This window comes from Lepidothrix coronata, unplaced genomic scaffold (genome assembly GCF_001604755.1).
Source record: "Lepidothrix coronata isolate B3197 unplaced genomic scaffold, Lepidothrix_coronata-1.0 Scaffold23, whole genome shotgun sequence".
NCBI lineage: Eukaryota > Metazoa > Chordata > Aves > Passeriformes > Pipridae > Lepidothrix > Lepidothrix coronata.
In genome coordinates this window covers 1,007,952-1,030,885 of record NW_016690203.1, presented here as the reverse complement: position 1 = coordinate 1,030,885, position 22,934 = coordinate 1,007,952, and the positions used below count along the sequence as shown (strand labels likewise).

General features: G+C 40.0%; 1 long non-coding RNA gene across 1 annotated transcript; it reads right to left on the bottom strand.

Moving 5' to 3' along the window:
- Window positions 1-21,116: 21,116 nt before the first annotated feature.
- On the bottom strand, window positions 21,117-21,762 carry LOC108494203. The gene is made up of 3 exons (XR_001873771.1): window positions 21,630-21,762; window positions 21,357-21,480; window positions 21,117-21,173 (listed from the first exon to the last, which is right to left on the bottom strand). It is a non-coding gene; the product is annotated as an uncharacterized LOC108494203 (long non-coding RNA).
- Between the last annotated feature and the right edge of the window lie 1,172 nt (window positions 21,763-22,934).

The following is a 22,934-nucleotide window of genomic DNA, read 5'->3' as shown; positions in this document are numbered from 1 at the left end:
AATAAACAGGCTAATTTAGTAGAGATAAGATAGAGAACAAGTCTTTAATGAAGGTCTTCTGGTCCAGGGAGTACAAAAAGGCATGTGCCTCCGTGTCCAGGGGTTCCACAATTTATGGTCTGATCCGAGAACTAATTCCCCCCCAGATGTGCCTCCCTGGCACACCTACCCGGAAATTAAGTCAGAGGTCCCAAGACCCCTTTCTTCCTCATCTTCCTGTTCTTCACAGTACATACTGTCTTTGGAACTTCTCCAAGATTCCAAAAGATCCTAAGGCATCACTGGGTTGGCTACAGTAACTCCACTGAAGCTGGCAAAGCCATGCTGACACCACCTGATAGTGTGATTCTTGCTGAACTATGACTGAGAGCACATTCCCTTGGAGAGAGAGAGACCTTCCTTTGGTAACTGCTGCTCAGTGCAAAACAAGAGTATGTGAACCTCTGAGAGCAAATGCAAGACACTTGTACATGAAATTGATACTGTCAATACAGAACTGTTTGAAGGTATTCATGAAGGAGTTCAAAGTTGCTTTTTTATTTTCTGCATATAGATCTTGCAGTGCTGCTTGGTGTTTTAGTGCACCATCTGCAGGTATCTGCCAGAAATGTTGCTGCACTGTTTTCTGCCTGTTGTCAGCATTTTTGCATGAACATGGACAATGGTGGTAGATGCCTTCGTACTTGTTCAGAACCCCTGTATAAATTCCATTTAAATACAGTTCTGTAGTAACAGGCATTAATATGAGCATTATCTATGCAAAAATCTTTTATAATGGAAAACTGAATTAAGATGCTGTGTCAGATTGAACATTTGAATCTCAGCAGCACTGGAACTCATGCGTGCACACACGCACACAAAATGAATACCACTGTTATCCATGGATAACAGCCTGCCTCGTGGTAATCTGTGGTTTACCTGTGACTGCAGCAGTAAAGGGGAAGTTCATTAAATAGATCTGCCCTGCACGTCTGTTAGTGCAGTACCTTTGAATAGAGACTGTTGTAAGTTTGGCTTCTGCTGGAAACTGTCCTGAAATAGACTTGGTGATGACATGTTCTGGGTGACACCCAGTCAGACATGGGAGAGGGCTGCGTTACAGCAGGCTTTGGACATGCACGGTCTGGTTGATTCCATGCTGACAGTATGTCAGCTTTGCTCTATGTTAATAGAGCAAGTCTCTCTGTCCTCAGCTTATTACTGAATTTTCTAGGTAGCACTAGCAGTAACCTGGATTTACCAAGCCAAGCCATGCACATGTTTTAAGAAGAGCATCTGTGTTTAAGTCCTGTGCAGTCTACATCTTGAGGGAACATCGACATCCCAAAAGTCTCTAGTATTCATAAGAAAATAGAAGGTGTATTTTTGATCTAGTTGGAAGAGAGTGTTCTCCCTGTGAAGGACAAACACAGTGCTATTGCATGAGAAAGGTTATAGCCTATGAAACAATTGGTGAGTGGATCAGTAGGCCACTAGAATCATCTTTGGGAATTTAGGCACATTTATAGGTTCCATTTACTGGTACCATTTGTAGAAGAATAAACCTTTCCTGACAGGCTACAGTTCCTGTTTTTTCATTTTTGCCTCATTCTCAGTTCCTGAACTCTTTTAGGTTTCCATAGCACTACAGTAACTACTGGTACTCAGTGCTAACATAAATATGGATATAATCAAACCTCTGAAAAGTCCTTGTCCACAGCAGGGGAACAGGAATGACGCAGCAGTGGTATCTCGGTGATGAAGCATTGTGAAAACTCCATGGCCCCGTTTCACAAATAATATGGTGTTGCTTACTGCACACTACAGAGGCTCTTCCTCCTTGTGTGCTTCTCTGTGACTTCAAAAACTCCAAGCCCTTGTGGTAGCTTCGTTACATGAGACCTATCACAGTCTTTTGCAGGACTATGCATTCTAGGTAAAGAGCCCTCTGCATAGAAAATTAAGGGCACCACACGCTATGCTTAGTAAGTGGGTTACCTTATAGGCTGTTTATAGAAAGTATAGGTGCTCAAATTTGTAGGTAGGTGAATTATTCAAACCCATCTGAGCCCTACTTTGAATGTCAGGGTCCAGTTTAATGTCCCTCATGAGAAGAACAGTGATAGTACTAAGAACTGGAAGTGCCCCACTTAACTTTAAGAATGACCTATGGTTTAAAAGTACCCCTTCAGAAGAGAGCTGAGGGGGAAATGGGTCTCTGACATCTATGGCTGAGGACAGAAAAGCCACAACACCCAATGATGAATGGTTCTGTTTAAAGATCAGTATGGCTTCTCTGCTCATTGTGTCTTTAAATGTAGCTTCTATATTAAATACTCCTTTCCTGATCCAGTAATGCTTATTCTTACAAATTGGTAAAGGTATAGCGATTTATTTTGAACTTGATGGATGTTTCATTTTGAGATAGACATTGCAGCCACAGGATTTGGACAATCGTGGACATGGAGTACTGCATTCAGCTTGGGATGCTCCCAGCACAGGAAGGACATGGACTTGCTGGGAGCAAGTCCAGAGGAGGGCTACAAAGATGATCAGAGGGGTGGAGCACCTCTCCTATAAGGGAAAGCTGAGTGAGTTGGGATTGTTCAGCCTGGAGAAGAGAAGGCTCCAGGGAGCCTTCTTAGGAGAAGGCTCCTGATTGCAGCCTGTCAGTACCTAAAGGGGGTCCACAGGAAACATGGGGAAAAACTGTTTACCGGGGACTGTTGCGGTAGGAAAAGGGGTAGCGGTTTTAAAGTAAAAGAGAGTAGATTTAGATTAGGTATAAGGAAGAAATTTTTTACAATGAGAGTGCCAAAACACTGGAACAGGTTGCTCAGTGAGGTGGTAGATGCCTCAAACATGCCTTTCAAGGTCATGTTTGACTGGGATCAATTAGATCAATCTGATCTAATTGAAGATGTTCCTGCACATTGCAGGAGATGTTGGAGTAGGTGACCTTTAAAAGCCCCTTCTAAACCAAACTATTCTATGATTCTATGTCCTCAAAGAGGATTTGAGGCCCCTGGAAGGCTTTAATGCATAAAGAGGAGTTCATACAGGCTTCAGGCAGTGACAAGCAGAATTTAAGCTCCTTAGGCTTTAACATGTCTTTAATCTTTTGTTGATGTAGCCTAAAGTTAGGATTATTTATTTTATGTACTATCCAAATTTTGGTACTGGAAAATCATTTTAGTGAAATATACACTAAAAATTGCTCTTAATAAGCAGTTCAACTTAACAGCTGATAGTATTGTATACCTAGTTTACACTATCCTGTGTAGTGCAGCTAATATACAAAATCTGAGTATGAGTGCTTGGCCTCTTCAAATGAAGACTGTATTCTTGCTGTTAGGAAATTTATATAAAAGAAAACAAATTCTGTGTAACTATGTAGGTAAGAACTGATTTAAAAGTAGTTCATCCTTACTATGAGTCACACCTGATTTCCCTGGACTTCTTATCCTTAATAAATAAGTCATGCCTGTCTCTGTAAGCTTGGTTTTCAGACTTCATCTTTCCTGGGATTAAAGCAACCTGAGATTAAGCAGTCATGCTTGCTTGCATGCTTGCCAGGGATGAGACCAGTTATCGCCTAAAGCTTTTGGATCCCTAGGCACATAGGTAAAGGCTATTTGAATAGACCATCTTAGGCTTGGTACAACACAGCTTGAATATCATCTATTCTTTCACAGAATTTTTTTCCAAGAAGCTGAAGCATAGATTATGTACAAATGATACATGGTTTGACTTCTAAATAGAAATGTTAAGAGAACTAGCTTTCTTCCTACTGAGAGCTAAATTTGTATGTAGAATAGGTGTAGCTGTGTATCAGAAAGGTACAATGTGGAATGATTCACCAGATTTTATTTCTGCACTGTGCACTGTGGTAGGATAAGGAAAGAAATTAAAACCAAGATGTGTTGGAGAGCAATAGCCTTAGTTCTTTTCATTACATGATGTTGGATGCAACAGATAAAAAGCGGGTTTCAGTAATCGGACTAAGGCTCGGGACAGGGATTTTTCAAAGGAACTGAAGACAATGAAAATACTGTTGAGCCTTAACTACTATTCTGAAAATACCAAATTCAATCACCACAGAAGAGCACTAGACTGCCCCTCTCTGTGCAAAGCTTCTCTTCTGTGGAGATCCACTGTGAAGACAGATTAATCTTAATGTACGTGTTGGTTGATGGGAAAAGACATCTTTTTAGGTATGGTGAGGCTTCATGGTTGGAAGGATGGCTCCTTTCAGTCATCTTTATTGCGGGTCCTTTGAGAATAGCTGTGCCAAACTGAAAATGAATGAGCCATGTTTGGTAGGTATGCAGGTGGCTGAAGGGAGCTGTACATGATTTAGTGTGCAGTCTCTTCAATCTGCTAGATTTCTTCTTCTGGAGCTGTGGTTGTTGGATCAGTTTAACTGTTCTCTTTCTGCTAGTAACTTGAAGTGTTAAAATGTGGGTTTTTTTGAAAGTGTGGATACTTGGTTTTTTGCGCAGTTTGGGGAGTTTAGGTTGATTTTTTTTATTTATTTTATTTTTTCCTAATTAAAATTCCGTTGTGCAGGGGATTCTTCGTAGGTAATTTTCAATGTTAAGCTTTTATCTTTTCTGTTTCATTTATTTATTTTCACAGTAAGAACTGTCTACCATCTCTTCTTCTCCATGTTCATTTCTATTATTGTAATCTCTCTTCAATAGAATTGGTAACATGCATTATTTTCTCAGTATCATGTAATAAATAATGGTACATGTCTGAAGCTCATCACAACAGCAAATAAGATGGTGCGTAATGCATCATCCTCTCCAAACTGCCACAGCAGGGAGGCCTGGCAGTACATCCATTACCTCTGTTATTTCTCACAAAAAGCTTAATTCTTCTGCCCATGGATGTTGTAAGGCAGCAGCAGAAAAAGAGCTGAGGTAGCTACATGGGGATGTGAGCCTTTGGGAGAATGCTGCTCCTTTTAGTTAGAGGAGCAACCCACACTGGATTGCTTATGGCTTTATCACCGTATTTGCTCCTCTACCCTCACCCTTTTCATTTCTTCATAACTGGAGAATACAGATTAAAACCTGGCATCCTAGTTACTAGTTTTATACTGAGCAAGATTTTTTTAAATCATTTAGTATCACTTTCACCGTGACAGCTGGAAGTGTTGGAATAGGAGACCTTTACCCAGTGATCTAGTTACTAGATCGCTCATTTTGGCTCCTGGTATACCTTTCTTCTCTTTTCCTTGAGAAGGCTGTAGTGATACTAATTCATAGAGTAGGTTAAAATATGAGGATGAAAACATGGAGGAACACTGTCCCACACATTGTGCAACAGAATTTACTTGGGCATTTTTGTAGCTAGGAGAGAAGTGAAATAAAAGAATTAGGTCTTCTATGTAGGTTTTCTATAAATGGTGCATTGTATCTTACCAATTTTACAGGATGAATAGAATCAGGACAAATTATTCTGTTGCATTTTATTCTTTATATTTCACCAGCATTGTAGCTGGAACCTGGGAGTCTGTTCCTTACACTTCTGTTACTCCTCCATAGTCAGACTGCGATGCCAGTTTAGCAGGAGGTCAAGAGTACATTCTTCATGTGGAGAAATATTGGGTTCTGGTTTACCTATCCTTTTGAGATCTTGCTACTCTAGAACTCCTCTAAACCCACAAGTGAATGGGGGGAAAACTGTCAAAATACTTCATTGTTTTTCTTTGATTTTCTCTAGACTTTTTTTGGAGTAGGGATCTGTATGTGTGTTGAGATTTGTTTATTTTTAGTGGTGTCTTCATTAGGAATATTGAGTGCTAGTACTTTAGTAGAGTTTCTTAATTGGCATTAATGTAACAGATTTTTAATAGTTTATCTTAAGGAAGGTCTTGAGAAATTAAAATTAAGTTCATATTTTGTTATTGTAATGTACCAAACATAAATGTTGTGGGGATGTAACTACCCCAATCAGAACAGTACACTTTGTCACTTTACCCACCTACCAACACCCCCGTCCCAAAGACCCCACACCTTTTCTCTGCCTTGCATCCAGGCATGCAAAGGATAAAACACTGAAGGAAAAATGTATAGAATAGTTTTAAAAGTGCTTAATTTGAAGAGCTAAAATGCTTATCTGTCATTGAATAGCTGCAGCTTTATGTTTCTGCAAGGCTGAGGTGAGGCTAGGCGCTTTAGTTATATTCTGTGTGTTCCCATAAGTGTAACTTTAATTGAATCTTCTGGAGTTACAGCACTTGGTTTAGGGAGATTATTTGAACCACTATCACTGTTTGTTTTGGGGTAACACATAACCTGCTCTGCCTTGCTGATTCCCAATCAGCCACATGTGAAAAATGACAAAACATTTCTCTCCCATTTCAGACAACGAGAGGATGGCTGACACAGAGATGCTGGGCAGGGTGACTAATGTAGACCTGCTGGATCTCAGCCTGTTGCCTTCATACCATAACCTCTGTATGTCTCTTCCTCTGTTTTATAAGTTGCATTTATAGTCGGTGGCTTTACGTGGCTCTTTTAGGAAACAGTATTGCATGACTATATTCCCATCAGCTGACAGAGATGTAAGAATTTCATTAGCTTGATAACTGCTCTCATTCTGGCTGATATAAAATGAAAAAATGTAGTTTGAAAATACCTTCCAGGGCTGTTGTGGTGGCCCAGATAGGGCTGTGTCAGAGACCCCAATTCATTTCACAACCTTTCAGTCCTCTGGATGCCACATTTACTAACTAGACTCCCACAGGTTTCTCCACAGCAGGCAGTAGGGCAGATGAGCAAGGAGCTTAGTCAGTACTTCAGCAAGTGTTTGGATACTTGCTGGAGATTCATCAAGAAATGCTTCTGATGCAGTAACTTCCTAAGGCTACCTTAATTAGCACGCAGGCTTGCAACCATCCTGCTGCCAGGATGCTCTCTCACAGCAGCAAGACAGAAGTAGGTCCCTTTCCCACCTTACTGCAAAGGGAGCTGTGAGTCTCTTGGGCAATGTGATCCCATCGTCATCTATGAGTTATGGATTAAAATGTTCATGTACTCAACTTTATTTAGGGGAAATAATATTAAAATCTTGAAAACCTGAGTATTCACCAAGTAAAATTGACCCCTTCATCCCACTTTGCAGACAGAGAACACAATTATATCATGCACCTTCTGCATCCACTCAACCATCAAGCACCCAACTCTTCCTGGATAAACAACAGACTACAAATGCACCACAAAAATTTGAAAATAACATTGAATTATAAATATGTTTGAGAAAATTGTACTGCATTGGTTGACAATTCATTAAAAAAGAGGAGTTGAAATTGATCAAATGAATTGTTTGTTACTAATTATTTGCCTAGTGCTAGCTGGGATGTGAGACCTTGAGGGTGGAAATAAATTATCTTAATGAGGGATTAGGTTAAGGCATGTTATAAATTCTCATTTCAAGAGCTAACCCTACCACTAATATATTTGCCTATAACTGTGCATCTTATTTAGTAGCTGCCTATCTTTTTCGTACTGCATAAAATATTCCTCCGGTTTTAAATCCATGTTTTGAAAAGGAGGTATTGGCCTCCCAGAGTTTATCTTCATTAGAAACAACTCAGAAGTATCTGTGAGGAAAGAAAAGTAAGTTATATTTCATTATGGAGAAATAAATGTTCACATTCCAAGGATGAAGTATCAGATATCTTTTACCATGAGCTGAATACATCCCTGCCTTTGAAAATCTTGTTTGTATTGTCCATGTGACCTTAGAGATCCAGTCTTCTGAGTGAATTGAGGATAGAGAAGTGGGGATAAACTGCTTATACAACTTGGAAGGGAAAAGAGGAACAAGGACACATATATTGCTTTGCTTGTAACAGAGTCAAGAATTGCCTCTTATGATCCAAACACTGTACAAGCTCATCATGATTTGCCTCAGACAATCCAAGGAACAAGGATTTTAAATCTGATCTTCCTCCATTAAGTTTCTGTGGCTGCATTTTTATCATATTTAATTAATATAACTGCTACTAATAATTCATAGACAATTCTGAGACAGGTAAATCATAGGTCGATTGAGATGGGGATCTTTTCTCTTTGTGAACTTGTGCAATGTTTTGTGAGTCTAGATATTAACACAATAGACCAACCATGTAATAATAAAACATTATGTTTCTCTCTCCCTGTCCCTTTCACATTTTCCTTAGTTGTACTCAAAGTGCTTTTGAAAGAAAGAGCATGTTAATGTCTGTATTTCTACAGGCAGGTCATCACCCACAGTTATTGAGCCATTACATGTGGCAATCAACACACATGCACCCCCCCACACACACACACCTCCCTGTGCCATGCCTTATGGGCATCAGTCCTATGCATGTTCTTTCCCTTAGATACTGCTTAGTCAAAAGGCCACCAATGCTGCCTATTTTTTGAAGTTGAGGGTGGAGAAGTAGGTGGGTATGTTAGACTGTCTTGCCTTTCTGTGAACTTATGTCGTTTCATAATTCATTTGATTGAATTTCCTCTGTAGTTTTAAGGCATGATATAATGCCTCGGTTTGCCAAGAGCTTTAGAGCACTTTTAAAAATTATACTTGCTTGCTTTCTGATTTGTCAAACACACACTGCTGGTTTTTGCTACATACCTGTTTCCTCCTTTCTGCAGCACTTGGTGTATAATCAGTTCAGCTCTGGGAACACACAGGAAATGATATGCTATCCATACGTACCGTCAGAGCTCTTTGGGAATGTTGTTCATCTCACTGGAAAGAGTGTTGGGCCCTCTGTTCTTCCAGAGAGACTTGTTTTCAAGCACTGTCAAGACCCTTGTTATTGAAATTCAGAACAGTAGCAAAATACCAAACATTCATTATCCTTATTCAGTATCAATTCAGAGGCAGCACTTGTGTGTTTGGTTTGTGCAGGAAGGATTCATCACTTTCTTGGGTCAACTACCTTGTCAGCTCCACAAACACAAACACACACACACACACACACACACAGGGAAGAAAAAATGAGCTTCATATGCTTCATTCATGTCAGAACTCAACAACTTTAAGAGTGCAAATATTCTGCAGTCACTCATGAAAAGAAATTTTTAATAATAAATATCTAACAATTAATGGGCTGGTAGCTGCAGTTGTCTTCAGGGCATAATATCTAATTTCCTTGCAATGTTTCATATCCTTACTTTTCATGCTGCAACAGTCTATCATTAAAACCAAATGCAGGTTTCTATCACTTTTATTTATTTTTCAAATCAACTTATAAATCAGTGCCAGGCCTTGTTACAGATGAGTTCCAATAAATTATCAGCTGTGGACAAATTCTGAATGTTAAACATTCTCTGTTTCTTCCTCCCCCCCCTTACTATGCTCCTAAGTCATGCTCTGAGACTAGAGTGCATGACACATAGGGGAGTTTTGGAGGTTTTTCCCCATTTAAACAAGATGGGAACCTGGCTACTTAATTACACACTTTTTAAATAATGTAAAAATATATTTGTTTTTCAGGGGAAAAATTACCTAGGGAGACAGTTTCATACAACCTGCAATAAAATTTACATCTCTGGACTTCAGTAAGATAGACATCATCTCTTTCACTTCTACATGACAGGTAATTCCCAGAGACACTTGTAACCCTAATCTGACTCACATTAATTCTTTTACCAAAATGCTCTGTCATTGCCCTTTGGAAGAAGGTCATGAGTGCTTTTGTGAGCTGATGCTAACTTTTCCTTAGCTGATTTGTCACTTCTAAATTGGGTTGTTGCTATTAGAAGTATATTGCTGATTTTGATACGACTCAGTTAAGTAAATTTTATGTCTAGTTTAAACACTAGGCTGAGATACATCAAATGGCCTAAAGTGACATAGCCTTGCATGGCTGACGAGGAACTCTGAATATTGTAGTTAGCTAAATAAACTTTAAAAATATTCTGGGTTCAATTATCTGCAGTTGGGGTGCAACTGTGAGTAAATTAGCTGTGGTCCTTAGCCTGAATGAACTCTGTATCGCATGAACATGTATGGAAGAAAAGATGCCCCCCAAAAACATTCATGTACAGAAAGCCCTCTCCAAAATATTGTGTTATCTCCCAGTTTTCCTTTTTTGGTCTCCTCCATACTGTTTGATTTTTATTTTTTTCTTTGTGTGTATTTTTATGCTTCTTTTCTCTTTCACATCTCTTGGGTTTTCAAAACTTTCCCTCTATTGTTAGACATCATAGATTTAAATCCACACAGGCAGAGTATGATTTGTTTGATTTTACCTCCTTCAATTCAAGTAAACTTCAACCCATTCCTTGAACCATAAAGGGAATAAAGTGGAAATTACTCCGGGTTTTTTTGTTTCGTTTTGTTTGATAAAACTCCTTGTTATTAGACTCTACTGTTAGTTTATCAAGTGATATTTCTAGTTATTGTCTGACATTTACCTTGCTGGATAAATTAAATAATTCGAGTGACAGACAACATTAATCCTTAGCATAAAGTAGGAAATTCTTGAAGAAAAACAGGAAGAATTTCTACACAGCATGGCTAAACCATGGCTTGGATGAGAGCCAGAAGTGCAGAATATGCAGGAGTTTTAGACACTTACTTTCCACCTGAATTAAAGAAAAAAAAAAAAAACCTTGTAATTATATAATACCAACTTCTGGCTTCATCTGAATGCAGCAAGAAAATCCTTGGTGTGTTTGAGGTCTCTTCTGATTCCTGCCTAATGAATAATTTTTATTCTTTTTATGCATCTCTTCCCAGGTACCTGCCATTATTTCCACAAAGCAATTACTTTTTTCCCCTAAATTCTTCATTTAAATACATGTCCTTGTAATTGGCCAGATGAAACTCACTTATTCCTCTGGCAAAGTAATTATATGTATGATTTGTTGTTTCTCCTTGTCCCTCAGATTCAGTGCTCATCATGGTCTGCTGTACATCCACCGTGAGCACAACAGCAAATGCACAAATGAACACAGGTACAGAGTTGAGCCACATATTCTCCTTCTGTTTAAAGATGTAACTTTTTCTACTATACACATGCACCTGCTTTGCTCTATTTATCAGTCCACGTGAATGACCGACAAGGGGAATTGAAGAGTTGCAAAACCTGCAAACCTGGGGACAGAGCAAAACTACAAATTGAATTTTGCTGACCTGCCGTACTAAATTTAATTCAGCCCATTTACACTGTTTGTGCAATACAAAAAGCTGCCTAGAACAAGTACTGAGCTGGGGATGTGCAATTCACAGCTTTCCTGAGAAGGCGTGTTTTTAAATCTGGACCAAGTGAGGAAAAACAATTGACTTTTGCATCCTTCCCCTTAATTCTGTCTAGATGACAAGGAAATTGGGGTACAAAGCAGAGACAATCTTTTCCATTCTCTGCAGTGAGTCTTTTGAATTTCTTTCACAGATATTTAATATGGCCTATAGGAATGTATTTATATAGTCATTTAAATCCTGTACTGGATAACCTACAGGAGAGGCGTTTCTAACCACACACAGTGGGGAGAAGTCTGTGCTTACAGAAGGATGTGGGTTCCTGGGTTGATGTGAGGAAAACTTCCCAGTGTTTCCACAGACCTTTGTCACTCCTGCACTCAGGTGATGCCTCTGAAGCTGCATGGCATTATGAGCTTCTCTCATCAGTCTATCTCACTGTCAGCAGTATGTTTATGATCCTATGAGATGACTCTATTATTTTAACATAGATATGTTGCAGCTTAACGACAGCAAAACCGAACAGATCAGCTGTACATTCAAAAAACATCCTGTTTTCTTTACCTGTGGTGCTGAATTGCCAAGAGTTTGGTTCCCAGATGCTTTCAGCCAGATATCTAAATTCATACTGAGATGCCTAAATTTAAGCTGAGATTTAGCTGTGTATGCTCAGTGTCGCTGAAAAGAAGGGCACTTTTATGTATGTGTTTATACAGAAGCTGATTTCAGGAACCCAGACTGAAAATTAATATCTGATATGGATATTTTATTACGGAGAAATTTCATTCTTAGTCTTCTAAACCTACTGTGTTCCTTGCACTGTATAGAGCAAAGTTGCCTTATATAGGCTAGCTTCAGGGGAGTATGAATTGGGACTCCAGCTTCTCTCCACAGCTCTCCCATTGACTTCCCTTGGAGTCTATGGCAAATCTCACTCTTTCCGAGCATACACCCTCTCAGTTCCCACAACAGATTGCTGGGGATGCAATGTCCTACAATTGCTGTGAGGCCTAATAAATTTTCAGGGTGCTTGGAGTTGGTTGAATGAAAGGTGCTATAGAAGAGGAGAGGTACTAATATTGTTGTTGTTTCACCAGATCCCTGAGCATTGTTCTCAGGAACAGGCAGTGCCTGGTGGAAGACTGCCTTCCAATCTTTCTAGACACAAGCTCTATTAACATACAAACGAACAGGTCACACTATTCTTGGAGCAGAACTCTTTAGCATGTTAATGACAGATTCACACTGGTGGCCCCTTAGTGCTCTGGAGAAATACAGGTTTTGCTTAGCGCTTAATAAAAAAAGGCCATCATAAAATATGTCACTTGGGGACGATTAATACTGTCGCAAGAGATAAAATGGAAGAGGAAAATGACATAGATTTATCTTTTTATGGGTGCCAAGTGTGGCTTCCACATGTACACCAGTCTCACTGTTAATGCAGCATTTATTCACAGCTACTTGGCATAGGTATATATGAGGCTAAATTTTCAAGTGAAGGCTCACAGAAAGGGCTCAGCTCCTGTTTCTGTGCATCTGAAATGATCACCTTAATATGTGGCATTGAAAAGAGGCCAAAGTCAATATGGACTAATGTGGTGCTGGCCCCTAGAAGCCATTGGATGGATCCACAACCATCATATCCTGCCCTAAGGCCACCAAAGGACTGCTACGATTGATGTCATCCGGCTCATATCATGGCTCTGGCTGCTTGGTTTAGTCTTTCTGTGCAAGATGAGCATTTCTGAACATCTGGTCCCACATATAAACAGATGAGGTATTTTTACATTTATGGCCACAGTGACATGCAGTACTTCCCAGCTTTGGGTATATTTCAGATGTGAAAAGGCATAGGAAAAACTCCTGCTCCTTTCTTACAAAGCACAATTTAAGGAATACTTTTTATAATCAGGGATTCTACGCATCATTTACGTGAGTTATGGATGAGACAAAAAAAATTTGCTTGAAGGACTTTATCCATAGCCTAAAGAAGGAAGTAGAAACCATTCTCCATGCTTTTCTTGGGCTTTGGACCAAACCAATATCAGTTAAAAATGATATTTTATTGTTAAAAAAAATTGTTCGGTAGCAAGATATGTATTCATGCCTTTAAAAGCAGTCTTCTTTTTATACATACCATATCAATTTTCCTCTGTCACTTTTAGTTTAGAAGTCAACAGCTGCAACAGGGCACAGGAGTGCACAGCAGCATTACCCATAATCAGCGCTGGTTGCTTGTTACATTGTCCACTGTAGCAAAGGTGAGTTGTTCCATGAGGGGAAAACACTTTAGCGCGTATGTCAGCCAAGCACAGAGATCAAGCAGAGCTCTGCACCAGCCAGAGGCTCTCCACGTGCTGCTCCAACCAGAAATGCTCTGTACACATTCTGAAAATTGTGGCAGGGATTTGAAGATGTCCTGCTGACGCTGATGTTGCCATTTTAAATTCAATCAATTAATATTATAAAGAGGCAAAAACATTGCTATAGTAGGTATACTGCTGTTGCCCTCATGGAGCTACACATTATAACAAATGCTGGTGCTAAGTGGTTTTCTGAGTCTTATAAAGGTTAGATCATATCTTTAGAATTTCATGCATTTCTTTTTTTCTGATTAGTTCTTTTTTTTAAAATTTATTACCTATAGTAAGGGTGTTTATCAGGAAGTGAATAACAAAATGAAGCTGAAAAACAGTATAATTGGTACTATAATTGCACAGATATCAGTTTCAAAATTCCAGTAGCAAACCAAAGGTACAACACTTACAAGGAAAAGAGCAACAGAGATACTTCTTCACAGGCTTTTAATTAGAATCCTAATGAAATCACCTTGTAAAGGTGTGGGATGCCTGAAGCATGTACGTGATGGCAAAGGAGGTGACTTTGTGCATTAGCATTCAGAAAGAGTACAGCCCTGTGACATGGTTTAGGCAGTGTCCACTCAAAGCTTCTCAGCTGTGGGGAAAGTGAATTTTACCACTCCAACAGTAGAAAGCTGAGCTTTCCAATATATCTTTCTAGGCTTCTGTGGCAGTTGGTGGGAAGAGAGAGATTGCTCCAAAAGGCAGCAGTGGCTATGTGTAAGGACCTCTGTGAGTGAGATACAATGGAACTCTTTGGCCTTCGTTTGTATGTTTACCCTTATGAAAATCAGAGCATCAAGTAGAGATGCACAGCTGACTTTCACCTAGAATTACGTTAAAAGCTGACACAGAGTACAACCTGTACCCAGCTCAGTACACAGGGTAGCCCTCCTGGGCTCAACTGCAATGACCTAGACCCTGATCAGGCTTCTCCTCCAAATTATCTTCCTGTCGCTTTCCATCCATCAAAGAGGAAGAAGGCTCTGAACACATAACAGTTAATTTGTGTGGTTTGGGTACTCCTCCAAGTGTATTAGAAGGATAGTAGTCACCATGTTACATTTCCTAAGGATAGAAAAGTCTATGGTATTGCAATATTCTTAGTCAACTGCAACTTTGGAAATGGTAGAAAAAGAGTAGAGGTGGTTTTTTATCCCACACTGGTTTTATGCAGGAGGAACTATCCTGACTCCTGTTAAATTAATCTTTATTTCCATAACTGTGAATGTACTAGTAAGAGTACTAGTTTACTTACAGTAATAAACCAGCATCAGCCTAATTTATTAATGTTTGAAAAGCTTGTCCTGGAATAAGGAATATTTGTGTGGCATCAGATTCTGACTCTGAGAGAATAGTGGTATTTTGGTCAGCATTCTCAGGTTTTTTGCACCTGCAACAAGAAGCCGTTTTTCAAAGGTGCTGCCTGCCTAGCAGATTTCGGAGGATTGAGCAGAACCGCTTCAAATGAACATTTTTGAATGCTAGATACCTGTTCAAAAGCATTAAATAAGGCTCTGCCTGAAATCTCCCTTTTTATCTGATTTTAGCTCTCTTCTAGGGCACTGTTTCATCACAGAAATTTTCCATTCCAGAGAGCAAAGAAGGAGGAAGAAACTAACTTTTCAGCCAATATCAACCAAACTGAAGATGGACATGACCTCACTCATTCATCAAACAGAATCAAAGTTGATACAACAGTGTCAGTAAATCCCGTTTAATGATCTCTCCCCGAGGAACCTTTATGTGTAGAGATATCCATTTCTAATTTACTACTTTGAAATATAACTCACTATAACCAAATGTTCAATAAGCCACAGGGGCAGCAATAATTTCTCAGAAAACTTTACATTTTAACAAAACCACTAAAACAGTTCAAGGCTGCCAAGACCAATTAAAGTAGTTAGCTGAAAGATCACTTTGTCCTCTGGTATCTAGTGAAAGGTCCCTATTAAGCATTACATTGGCAGGGGAATACAAGACTTGACACTATCCAGCTACACTGTTTGACTAACCAAATAAAGTCTTAAGCAGGGCAAGATTTTTGTTTCACAGGAAGGATTAAATTCACTGGTTTCCATTTGAACATCTCAAGTCCTGTTTCTCATCCCTCATATTTTCTTTCCTTTGCAAAATTCTGTTCACTTGGGTTTTTAAAATGCAACTTTCAACCAAAGATTCAGGTAGTTTTAGCTTGCGTCACAAACAAGCCAGCATATATGGTGTTTGAATTAATGCCATCAGTTGCATTGTACCTGTCCCTAATCTCACTGAATTCAGTAGAAGCTGGAGAGAGCAAAGTACTGAGTTGTTTGGCATTAGCAAGGATTGTAAAAACTTTTTGGAATTTGTGGGAGCCAGAGGTGATGCCTATGTAAGATCTTATCCCAGTGTGAAAAATAGCAGAACAGAAGCAAAGAAGGAATGTTTATATAAATTACCAAGTGATATTTTGTGGCAAATTTTGCTCAAGAGATCATTCTCCTACATTCTGGTCAGAATAGAATAGAACAGAATAAAATAGAATAGAATAATTTCATTTGGAAAGGACCCACAACAATCTTGAATTCCAACTGCTTGCTATAATAACACTCCACTCTTTCTTCCTCTGCATATACATATAGGTCATTTATATGGTGTCTGCATTCTCTAAATAAGCAAAAAGATGTACAAAATTTGAGAGTATAGAATTAAATTATAGACTTAAAAATACTAACTTTCAGACAGAGATGGATTATCAGTTAGATCAGCTAAGAAACCTTTTGATGTACTAATACCGATCTACGCATTGGCAAATATTCCTTAGCATAAAACTTACAGCCTTTTTTCATTTAAATAAATCCAATTGTGCATAGCTTCAGGGCATTTATTCATAAGTATTCTAGAAAATCTTTCTGAGATTCAGTAAAGAAAACTCAAAATCTTGTTTATCAGAATAAAGTAGTGTATGTCTGGTTAGAGTATTTTGGGTGTTCTGCAATAAACATGATGCTGTATTTAGGGAAAAAATATCCTCATTTTTGCTTGTTGGGACAGATCGAAAACACACCAGTGCAAGATGTCTGTTAACTTTGTCAAGGTCTGGATGAGGCTTTCAGTCTAGGAAAAAAGGATGCTGCTGTGCACTGCAATAGTAGCAGTAACCCTAGCAGTTATCTTCCCCCCTAAACATACCCAAAAAGCAATTTAACGCACCAACAGCAGTTGCCTATTAATCGGGCTAGAAAAAAGGTAGCCTGGGAGGGTGGGTTTAAAAAGAGGAATGTGGCACTATTATGTATTGCTTGCAAAGTAAACAAGCAACATCAGTAGAGTCATTTCCTAATTACGAGCTGTTTCATAAACTGTAAATGCTAACATGGGAGAGGTAAATCATAGCAATTTAATTAATAAAACACTTTAGACAATTAAATCCATATGTGCATGTCCTGGGGCACAACATCAATAATAGAAGCTTGCAGGCATATTTTGGAAATTTTATGCAATCATTTGCAGATCTTGTAGTCAATAATTGGTACAAACTGTTTTAACTCTTCCTTGCCCAGTCTGAAAAATGGAAGGAAATTGCTGATTTCTCTTACTATTATTGATTTCATTACTGTTATTATGTAGCCCATTTTTCCATTGTATATTTTAAAATTATTTCTGTGCAGGCTACAAAATGAATCTGATTTCTTTCTTACATGTATGTGACCTCTCTACACAGTATAATGAATTAACTTCATCCTAGGAAGGTAATAGACTTGTTTTTCTGGTCCTCAGAGTAGACTAAAATTTGCACATACACTACAACTTTGGACTCTGAAGTCTGATACAATTTCTGAACAATGTCACCTGAGCTCTGGAGTTCAAGGATCTATCCATGAGCAGAAATATCTTTAAAGGTTTTGGAGACTCTAAGTACAGAGCTGAATTGTGACTTTGACAACTAATAGATGTGCAGAGAGGCTACCTCATGTTTGCAAGAAGGCAGAGTCATTCATAGGCTGTTATCTGGATAATTTGCAAACCAGGCTGACAGCAATCCAGAAAAGCCACACATAATCGTAACCAAAACAGTACAAGACTTATGTGCCATACAGTTCTCCTGTGGGACACAAAGCTTCACAGTGTAATATAAACCTCTATAATTTGGGGTATCTAGCAGTGCCTGTGAAGTTTGGGAGCCCATTTGACCACAGCAGCAGCCACATGCTCAGTAAAAGGGCCACATGCTATTTTTACGCAAACTTCCAGCAACACCCAGGCCCAATATTTATAACGTGTGAACATCTCCAAGGAACTAGCTCCAGGAAGAAGCAGCTGGCTATAGCTGCTGAGGCAACATGCAAAGAACTGGCCAGACTGTTGTGTCCCCACCTGTCAAAACTAAACTCCTCTATACTAAGGAACTGCTGGGGTCTTCTAAGGCTCATTAAGACTGAAGAAGGAAATAGCATGGATCCCATCCTTGCACTGACTCCCGGCTAATTTCCAGTGTCCATGTAAAGCTTTGTTCTTACAATTTCGGGCAATAATGAATCCAGCCCTGGCAACATCAGAGCATGGTATGATCGTTGAATCACTATAACTGCATGTCCTCTGGGACAAGACAAATCACAAAGACTTTTAAAGCAATTAATGGATCCAGCCCCATTTACATCAAAGTTCCAGTTCTGATTTATGCACTGCCATGACAGCAGTGCTTCCTAGGGACAAGGCAGTTCACAAAGTCCCAGAAGCAGCATATGAATGCTGGGGACATTTCAGTTAAGGGGATCTCACAGTGGGTAGTCTTCCAGTAGAGATCAAACAGATGTTAAGACTCCAGGGAAAACAGTCAAGCCTTCTGAAAAACTTCACTTTGAGCCATGTAGTTTAAGCCCCTCTCTTAAGTTTAACTGTCTACTTACTATGAATCTTAATTGTCCACCCACTTCCCAGAAAGAGACAAAGGTGGCATTTAATCCTAAAAGTGGGAGACTTGCTAAAGACTTGATGAAATCCACCAGGGGTTTCACCATTTCTATTGCTATCACATAAAAACAATGGATGATGATTTTACATTGTTGAACAGATAAGGAGAGAGATGAATTAGCTGGTAAAGTGATTTTGCTCTTTACTTATAAAATAGTATGGGGGGGAAAATCCCTTTTCTGACAGCACACTACCAATTCCCATGAATTCCAGCTTCCCTTGCATTTTTGTCTCAGGTTATGTGAGGCATTGCTATTACCTTTCTCACAGTAAAAAATCAAGACTAGCAAAGCCTTATGAAGAATATGCTTTTTTGACATTGTCTATATGTAAATCCTACTCCAGTTCATCAAGATGTTCAGCAATTTCAGAGCCATACTGCATTACCTTGCTACCCATTTGGAGAAGTTTCTTCTACTATACTGCTTTGATTCCTGATAAAGGCTGGCTTCCTTCCTCTGATGAGAAGTGAACAAATGTCCTCACTGCATTTCAAGTCCTATCACACAGCCATGCTGGCATGTGTTGCCTCTGATAACACTGCTGCTAACTCCTGCTGTCCCAACTCCAAGACTGTCTTGACATCTGAGACCAATTTTCCCATATGTTTTTTGGTGGCTTAGTACTTGCAGAAAAGTTTGACTAAAAGGGGAGAACAGGCATGCAGTGTTCTTAACTATCAGCCCTGTGGGCTGCCTTCTTTCTCCAGTTTGGAGCTGGCAGAGAGCTGAGACATCACCTTGTATGTCATGGTCACTAGTGGGGTTTTGAAGGGCTTCATCCTCAGCCCAGTTCTCTTCAACAGCTTCATAAATGGCTTGGATGCAGGACTTGAAGGTATACTGAGTGAGTTTGCAGATAACAATAAACTGGGAGGAGCTGTTGTCCTCCTCAAAGGCGGAGAGGCCCTGCAAAGAGACCTCAAAAAATTAGAGGGCTGTGCAATCACCAACTGTATGAAGTTATACAAGTACTGGATTCTTCACCTGGGACAGGACAACCCCGGATGTACGTACAGACTGGGGGATGAGAGGCTGGAGGGTAGCCTTGCAGAAGGGGACCTGGGGGTCCTGGTCGATGACAAGTTGAATATGAGTCAGCAGTGCCCTGGCAGCCAGGAGGGCCAACCATGTCCCAGGGGGCATCAGGCAAAGCATCGCCAGCGAGTCAAGGGAGGGGATTGTCCTGCTCTGCTCTGCTCTGTTCTGCGCTGGTGGGGCCTCACCTTGAATATTGTGGCAGTTTTGGGTGCCACAATGTAAGAAAGATATGAAGTTTTTGGTGGGTCCAAAGGTGTCCTATGAATATAGTGAAGGGTCTAGAGGCGAAGCCATACAAGGAGCGGCTGAGGTCACTTGGTCTGTTCAGCCTGGAGAAGAGGAGATTGAAGGGGGACCTCACTGCAGCTACAACTTCCTTGTGAGGGGAAAAGGAGGGGCAGGCACTGATCTCTTCTCTGTGGTGACCAGTGACAGGACCCAAGGGAATGGCCTGAAGCTGTGTCAAAGGAGGTTTAGCTTGGATATTAGAAAAAGGTTCTTCACCCAGAGTGTGGTTGGGCACTGGAACAGTTTCATCAATTCCGCTGTGCTCTTTCAGAAGACAATTCTCATGTGTGGAAAGAATGCACTCCTTTAAATATAAAAGTAGGTACATCCCGAGTAAAAAAGCAATTTAAGTTTGAAATTCAGTTGTTCTTAGACTTCCAGTTAAAAAAGACGACTATTTTATTAATTTTGTGACGCAATACATGTATATCCAGGATAGCTGCATTTTTTTATTTTCTTAATTGTTCTTCCTAATTTATGATTATCAATGTTGTAGACTGACTTTGCATGTGAACTTCAATATATGAGGGCCACCAAGTTGATTAGAGGGATGGAGCACCTCTCCTATGACAAAAGGCAAAGAGAATTGGAATTGTTCAGTCTGGAAAAGAAAAAGCTTTAGGTTAACCTAATTATGCCTTCCAATACCTGAAGGGAGCCTACAAGAAAGATGGAGAAAGACTATTTGCAAGGGCATGTGGGGGAATGGCTTTAAACTGAAAGAGAATAGATTTAGATTAGATATTAGAAAAAAATTCTTTACTGTGATGTTGGTGAGGCACTGGAACAGATTGCTCAGAGAAGCTGTGGATGCCCCATTCCTTGAAGTGTTCAAGGCCGGGTTGGAAGGAGCACTGAGCAACCTAGTCAAGTGGAAAATGACTCTGTCCACTGCAGGAGTGTTGGAACTAGATGATCTTTAAGGCCCCTTCCAAAACAGGCCATTCTGTGATTCTATGATCTCTGAGAGTATATAGTCTTGTGCAGTTGTATTTAACTGCTGAAATGATACCAAAAATTCAAAAATCAATTCATAGGAGGTTATTAATCAGAGACTATTATGTTCAATCAGCTTCATTAATGCATTTGGATTTTTTAATCCATCCCATCAGTATGTTTGTGGCTTCAATTTTTATTGAGTCTGATGTGTAGCAGAAAACCATCCCATGCAATTTAAATTCATGATAGGCAGACCCTATGAAACACAGGCCTTAAAATGAGATGCAGACTACAAAATTCTGCTGCCAGGGTACATTGCTACGTACCTAAAAAAAGAGTGAGCACCTCTTAAACAGGAATGATGTTGGTCTTTTTACACTGCATGAGCCTGCCTTCATATTATCTAGGAAAGACATCCATAAACAGCATTTGCTACTGGCAGCCATATATACTCACTGATAAAGAGCAAAAACAGTACGGCCTTGGGTGGATGTGGGAGGAAGCTTCAGGCGCCTCAGACGGACTTCCCTCAGGCCCCTGAGAAGCTGAATGGAGACCACTTGCAAAGGAGGTGGTTAGAGGTTACCTCAGGTGTGGAGTATTGTCCTTCTAGACTGGATTTCCTCCTGCCATCATCAGACGGATGTGGGATTTTACAGGTGTTACAGATGTTGGGTATTTCTGTGGGGTCTGTCAGGAAATGGAGACACCTGTTGGTGGTATATAATAATAATGATAACGATAATCATGATCATCATCATCATCATGATCATCATCTTAAAATATTATTATTATTATTATAGTAATAATTATTATAACAGTAACAATAACAATCACAAAACCAACAAAAAGCCCTCACTGCTGCTTTAAAACAAAGTTTTCTGGCCAGATAATTGAGATTTATAGAACACTGGAAGTGTTTAGCACATATACTTAATTTTGAGAAACATTTTTTTTAAAGGAAGGAATCACACTGTCATTACTAGACAAGAAAAGTGGTGTGAGTCATAGAATCATAGAATCATTCAATCATAGAATCATAGAATCATAGAATCAGTTGGGTTGGAAGGGACCTCTGAGATCAAGTCCAATCCTTGATCCACTACCGCTGTGGTTACTAGACCATGGCATTAAGTACCACATCCAGTCTTATCTTAAAACCCTCCAGGGATGGCGAATCCACCACCTCCCTAGGCAGCCCATTCCAATGCCTGATTACCCTCTCTTTAAAGAATTTCTTCCTAATATCCAACCTAAACCTCCCCTGGCAGAGCTTAAGACCATGCCCTTTTATCTTACTGATAGTTGCCTGGGAGAAGAGACCAACCCCTACCTGGCTACAACCTCCTTTCAGGGAGTTGTAGAGAGTGATGAGGTCTCCCCTGAGCCTCCTCTTCTCCAGGTTGAACAGCCCCAGCTCCCTCAGGCTCTCCTCAGAGGACTTGTGCTCAAGTCCCTTCACCAGCCTTGTTGCTCCAGCACCTCAATATCCTTCCTGAACTGAGGGGCCCAGAACTGGACACAGTACTCGAGGTGTGGCCTCACCAGCACTGAGTACAGGGGAAGAATCACTTCCCTGGACCTGTTGGCCACACTGTTCCTGATACAGGCCAGGATACCCTTGGCCTTCTTGGCCACCTGGGCACACTGCTGGCTCATGTTCAGCTTCCTGTCAATCCAAACTCCCAGGTCCCTTTCTGTCTGGTTGCTCTCCAGCTGCTCTGTGCTCAGCCTGTAGCGCTGCAGGGAGTTCTTGTGGCCAAAGTGCAGGACCCGGCATTTGGCCTTGTTGAACCTCATCCCATTGGAATCAGTCCAACTCTCCAGCCTGTCCAGGTCCCTCTGCAGAGCCCTCCTGCTTTCCAGCTGATCAACACTCCCCCCAACTTAGTGTCATCTGCAAATTTGCTGCCTCCAAACCACTGCCTAATATATCTAAAAGTGGTTGCAGTCAAAAATTAAACATAGGCTGTTTCTCACTGCAGTAACAGGGGGGTTATTAAAAAATATTATTTCAATCCATGAGAGCCTTCTCACTGTCAAAATTCAATGCTTTTTCTCTCTTCACTTCATTTGGTAATAATAAAAATATATTTTCAGGACATTGTATGAGATCATGGTCTTTTTTTTTTTTTTTTTTTGTTAATAATAGCTACATGGGTTT